Source organism: Arachis hypogaea, chromosome 20 (assembly GCF_003086295.3).
Source record: "Arachis hypogaea cultivar Tifrunner chromosome 20, arahy.Tifrunner.gnm2.J5K5, whole genome shotgun sequence".
Taxonomy (NCBI): Eukaryota; Viridiplantae; Streptophyta; class Magnoliopsida; order Fabales; family Fabaceae; genus Arachis; species Arachis hypogaea.
The window spans coordinates 44,873,339-44,880,014 of NC_092055.1; positions in this window are offsets into that span (position 1 = coordinate 44,873,339).

Below are 6,676 nucleotides of genomic sequence, written 5' to 3' on the forward strand. Positions count from 1 at the left end.
GCTCAATACTTACAGGCTGTGTGTTCTCTAACTCAAGCATCATATATCATTCATATATGTTATGCAGGTTTAGTTAAAAATTTCCATTATTCTCATAAAAAATATTATTTAGGGTAGCCTTTAAAATTTTAATGTTCCTCCTTGATGAAATGTTGTCAGCTTAACTATATGATGTAATTCTATATATACAAGGTTTATGGATTTAAATCTGTTATGTCCAATTTCCTAGCTTACTTCCTTTTTATATTTTTCAATTTAACTATGCTATCTTATGCTAAAAAGGGTAAACTATACTAATTAATCCACTAATAAGTCCGAATTACAAACTAAACTAAATAACTAAAAATATGAACTAAGAATGCAAAATGCAAAAATAGAGTAAAAATACATAAAAGCAGCAATGTATAAGTACTCAGAAAAAAAGAAAGAAAAATACAGAAAAATATCCAAAATAAAAGAAAAAGAGATGTAGTGGTTCACCAAAATAAAAACGCCAGAGATGGCGACCTCCCCACACTTAAAATGAAGCATCGTCCCTGATGCTCAGTCAAGCCGGGTGTGAAGGGGTGTCATCACTGGTAGGGATGGTAGCTGGAGGCTCTGTGGTGGTGGTGGGCTGAGGGTCTGGCTGCTGTAGAGGCGGTGCTGACTGGATCGGGATCTCCGGATCTGCAGCCTCTATCTGATGCGTAACCTCCTGATGTGGGGCAGCCTGCTCTGTGTCTGCCTGCTGATGGGTCTCCTCCTGGAAGTGAGTCTCTTCCTTGTGCTCATCCTTCTCCTCCTCTGATGGCTCTGATGGTGTGTCGGGCTCGGAGGGGATGTCACCACCCTATCGGATCATCAGCTTCAGATGCGAATAGCGTCGCTGGCTGCGACGCTCCAATCTCTCATACCAGCGCCGGTTACGGCACTCCATCTGATCAAGCTGTCGGAATAGGCGGTGCACGAGGCGGTATACGGGCTCAGAGGCAGGTGGAGGTGCAGTGGTAGCAGCAGGGGCAGCAGTGGCAGTTGTGGATGAAGAGGGTCCAGCAGACGGTGGGGCTGTCTCATCAGTAGCAGTGAAGAGTGGTGGTTTGTAGCCCAAGGCTAGGAAGTTCCTGCTGTGAGGAATGATCTTCCTGCAGTCCGCCGCTGGTGGTCTCTCATCGGCATCCTCCCATGGCACGTCAGCTCGACGGCCTAGCTGTGTAACCAGGTACGGAAAAGGGAGAGTGCCTCGGACGTGGACCCTGGCCATATAATGCCGGATAAAGCGTGGTAGATAAAGGTCCGTACCCTCCAGCACACACCATAGGAGGGTGATCATAGCAACTGGGATCTCCGTCTCATGAGTACTCGGCATGACATAATTGCTCAAGATCTGGTGCCATAACCGAGCCTCATCATTTAAGTACGCCCTCTTGATCCCTCTAGGCATTGTGGTGTCCTGACCCATCTCCCAAGAAACAGTCGGGTCGAGAGTTATCCGTGCCTTTGCAGCATCCCGATCAAACTGCATCAGGCGCATGTCCTCCTCAGCCTTTGAATAACCATCAGGCTGATCGGACTTGGCTGGGAGCTGGAGAATGTCCTCTAAGGCCTCCTCAGTGACTAGAATTTGTTTTCCTCTCAGGTTCACTGCATCTAGGGTGGTGATCTAGTAGTTGCAGTAGAATTCCCGGACCCAAGATGCATTGACCTCTGTCAATGTTTTCTCCAGAAAAAACCAGCCTCTTTGCTTGATTTGCTCAGTGGTGTACTGCTGGAGTGCTTCTGGAATCTTCAGAGTTCTCTCCAGGTATAGATTCCTGAAGTTTGCAAAAGCCGGGTACTTCAGCTCACAGTACCTGTTTGCAAATTTTATTGGATCATTTGCAGGGAGCAGCTGGTCAGCTTTTTCCTACTGTGTAAAGTTCTTTTCCCGCCATGAGGAATCATGCATGAGGGCAATGATGGACTGGGAGGAGTCTCCTCTCTTGCGCTTGCCAATAGCCTTGCCTTTTCCTTTCCTCTGTGAGGCAGACATCCTGAAAAATGAAAAATCAGGATATGGATAAAAATAGGGAAGCAAATAGGCAATTTAAACAAAGAAAACTCAAAGCGGCAAAGGAGAATTAGAATGAGGTAAATGAGTCAAGTAAATGTGCATTAAGGATTGTGTAGTAGTTTAAAATTTGGAAAAGAAGAAATTACAATCCAAAATGTATCAGAATTCTAGTTAAATAGAAAAATTGTCATTATGCCATGGTTAGAAAGTTAGAGAAAAGTGAAAAAAAATCAGAAAAGAGATTTTGAAAAGGTTCGTAATGTTAGAATTTGAAAAAGAAGTTATTAAATTAAAATTAGTGAGTCAGTAAATGTGGGTTAAGGTAAGTGGCATAAAGAAAATATTCCATATAACAAGGATTCACAATTAGGAATTATAGTGACTCATAACCAAACAAGGAAAATAGGGTGATGTTAATTCAAACAGATAAAAAGAAAGCAAAAATTGGAATCAGAATATCACAGAAGCAGTTTATAAACCAGGAAATCAAAGAGGATAAGAAAGTCTGCCGTAGCATGCATGAAATGGTTTGGTTAAAGCAGAGGACAACAGAGTTCAGATTGCCAAACCAAAACATGAATGAAAACAATTTACAAAAAATTTGGGCAGCATTCCGGCTAAAATTGGATTGTCCCGGAAAATAAACAGCAAACAAGGCAGTTCATATGAATTAAAAACATGCTGCAGTTATCTATAATTAATAGAAACATGAAAATTTAGAGTAACAAGCAGCAAATACAGGAAATCATAGCATATGAACAAGGTCACAAGAACAGCAGAATTGCAGTTATGATAAAACAGAAGTATAAACAGTGCAAGTAAACAGACCTAGATCCACTAACCACAGCCTAAGCTACCTAACAACCTAAAAATCCACTACAGCATGCATATCTATCTATCTTAATTAAGAACAGAAACAGAAAAAAAAATTGTAAAATAACTGCGAAGGATAGGAAGACGGCGTTCATCAGAACCTGGTAGGCGTGAGGAGTAGAACAGGGTAAGAAAGCGGCTGGGTGGTGGCTGCGGCGGCGTCCGGTGCGGTGGGGGGGTATGGCGGCACGGTGGCGGCTGAGGAGGCAGTGGCGAAGGGGGTAATGGGGATAGGGTTTAGGGGAATTGATAGAGGAAGGAAGCGGGTTGCTTGTAGGTGGCGGAGGGGGTTCGGCTGGGTTGGGGGCGGCGGTGTGCGGTGGGCAGTGGCGGAGGGCAGTGGTCGAGAAGGAGGGAGAAAGAGGAAGAAGGAGAAAGAAAGAAGGGGAGGGAGGAAGGGGGTCGGTGGCGGCGGCGTCTGGGCAGCGGCGGCGACTGAACGGTGGTCGGGGCGGCGGCAATGGTGGCTGGGTGGTGAAGGAGAGAAGAGGGGCAGAGAGGAAAAAGAGGGTTGGGGGGAAGGGGCTGCGCGACTGATAGGGTTCGCGTGGCTGGGGGGTTATATTTTCGAATCCACGCGGCCGCGTGGGGCACACGGTCGCATGGTTGGGGTGAAAATGGGAGTGACGCGATCGCGTAGGTCGCGTGATTGCGTGAGAGGGGTAGGAGAGGGGGTGACGCGATCGCGTGGGTCGCGCGATTGCATGAAAGGGATGGAAGAGGAGATGACGCGATCGCGTGGGTCGCGCGATTGCGTCGCTGGACATTGTGCTAAACGCACGACTCCAGCACTGTTTCAGCGTAATTCTCTGTCTCGTCCTAGGGTGTTGTGCAATCCATGCGACGCGATCGCGTCGCTCACGCGGTCACGTGGGATTGGTTTTGTGCAAGTGACGCGATCGCATGGGGCATGCGATCGCATGGGCCAATTTGTGCAAAACGCACAAGGGGCGTACGATTCCAGCCTAACTCTCTGGACGTTGGATTTTTGACGCCGATCTCTAAGGCACGCGGCCGCATGGATGACGCGGTCGCGTGGATAGTGTATTCGCAGTATGACGCAATCCCATGGGGCATGCGGTCGCCTCGTGCATCTTTTTTTTTTTTACTGAATAAAGGATGCAATGCTTAATGTGAATGCTATGCATGATTCCAGGTTTAATAAAATAAAAATAAAATTCAAAAACAAACAAAATGAAATAAAATTAAAATTGCAAAAGGAACGACCATACCATGGTGGGTTGTCTCCAACCTAGCACTTTTGGTTAAAGTCCTTAAGTTGGACATTGGAAGGGCTTCCTGTTATGGTGGCTTGTGTTTAAATTCATCCAGAAATGTCCACCAGTGCTTGGAATGCCAATAGCCTCCGGGGTCCCAAACTAGGCATGTAAAACTTCTGAGCAGCTTCAAACACATTTTTAGGCTCCCGGGGTGACGAATTTCAGAATAGATTCCAGGATCCCAAGCCTTGTTGTTAAATCCGCCTCCGTCTTGATCTATATGTTTCCATCCAGGCGGTTTAAAAAGTAGAATCTCACCATGGTGACCAAACGTTCTCCGTGATCCATGCAATGAAGCATGATACCAATCCATGTACTTCGAGGTGAAGCGTGGAACCTTATTGAACCTTGTGCACCAACTCTGAGTACGAGCCATTTCCCTCTTACTCTTAAAGCCGTAAAGAGCTCTAAGCTGGCCATCTGTTTCAAGCAAACCATTTTCAAGTGAATAAGTAAAGTTATAGGTTAAGGATTGTACCCACTTGAAGCTTGTATTAGGTGGTAATGGCCTTGGGATAGGTTTTTCTGGTGGTTCTGTAAGTTCTACTCCCTTGTGCTCTTCTGTGAATTTCTGCACTTCCTTGCAAGGTTCTACAATTGTATCTGTGTCCTGGTCAAAGTCTTCTATGTCTTCCTCATCACTTGAGTCATAGATTGGAGGTTGAGAGAAATCTACCTCCGCATCATCTTCATATTCACTTGGGGAAGATTCTTCGATCTCAGAGAATTCACTTGCGGATGCAAGTTTATTACTAAGAGAATTTGACTTGTGACTATCATCATCAAGGGAATTTGTGTCCTGGGTTATTCCGTCTGATTCGTCATAAACAACTTGCCTTGGAGATTGTACAATATCCTCCTTAGCATCAACTGTAGCGTCCTTGACGGAGTTCTCCTCAGTTTTGGATTCCCATGGAGGTTCAGCATCTCCTAGATCTTCAACCAACTCTTCTTCTTGAACAATGACAGCTTCTTCTACTTGTTCTAGCACGAATTCGTTCTCTGTCTTATCCACTGGAGTTTCTGGTATTTCCTTCATGCTACGCTCTTTGTTAGACTGTTCACATGGGGCTGTGGCTGATCCTTGTGTATTTGAGCGTCTAGAAACCTATTGAATTACTACTTGCTCCAGTTGTCGAATGGTTGTTTGAAATTTATTTATTGTTTCCTTTAGGCAAACCTCTGCTTCTCGGGTTGCTGGACTTGGGCATGATACATAGGAAAGTGGTGGTGATTGGGAGTGATTGGATTGGTACTGGGGTAAGGAAGGATCATATGGTGGCGAATAGTGAAGAGAAGCTCGTGAGTGTGGTGGTTCGAGGTTATGTTGAAAGGATGGTTTATATGCACGGGGTGGGGCTTGTTGGTAGTTACAAGGTTGTCCACCATATCCTTCAGCTGGGTATGCACGGTAGAATGGTCTTTGTCCAGGATATCTCGGAAGGTGTTGCTGCCTAAAGGGTTGATTAGATCCTCTTGGCTCCATCCATCCTTGATTGGTCTGACCTTGATGCACATTCCTGCTGTAATTTCTATTTCTTTCAACAAAGTTAGAACCAAACTCAAAGCGAGAGGGGTGATAGTTCATGGTAGCAAATAAAGATAAAAAGGAAAAACAAAAATAGAGAAACAAGCAAAAGAAAAATATTTACAATAACCAATAATAAGGCACACGTTAGCAGTTCCCCAGCAACGGCGCCTTTTTGACGTTAGGATTTTTGCCAGTAAAGAAGTTCATAAAAATAGTCGCGTTGTAGATATAGTCTCTAAACCAACAAAAATCCCTTCGTACAAACGTTTTGGGTGTCACAAGTAACAAACCCCTTAAGAATTGTTAACCGAGTATTCAAACCTCGGGTCGTCTTCTCAAGGAACTGCAGGGAAGTATGTTCTTATTATTGGTTATGGAGGTCGTAAAATCGGGGTTGAGAGTGAAGAGTAGATATGACAAGTAAAGTAAATAGCAATTAAAATAAATAAATACTGTAAAGCAACTTTTGGCAAGGTAAGAGAAATTGGAAGTCCAACTTAGTTATCTCTCTCAACAATAATGAAATTTGAATCTAAATTCCACTTAGTTAACCCTTACTAAAGCAAAGGAAAGTCAAGGGACTAATTAGTTTGACCTTCGAATCCTATTTATTTCCTAAGAAAAGGTTGGGATTATTGAAGTTCAGTTCAATTAGCAAGATATCGATTATCAGTTACGTTGAGTTTGATAATGTTGAGTTACTGATTTCTTAACCAAGACCAAAAAGAGAAAAAGTAAATTGCTGGAATAGAATATCTTCAGATTGGAAACAATGGTAACACAAATTAAAGAGAAATCAATCAATAACTGAAATACCTCAAATAATCATTAATTCAAATCATAACATGGAAAGGGTTCATAAGTCAAGTTGGCAACATTTATAGGTACGAATAAAAGCATTAAAGTAAATATTAAACCTGGATCGAGAGTCACTCTTACAAACTAAGAGAAGTCCTAAAT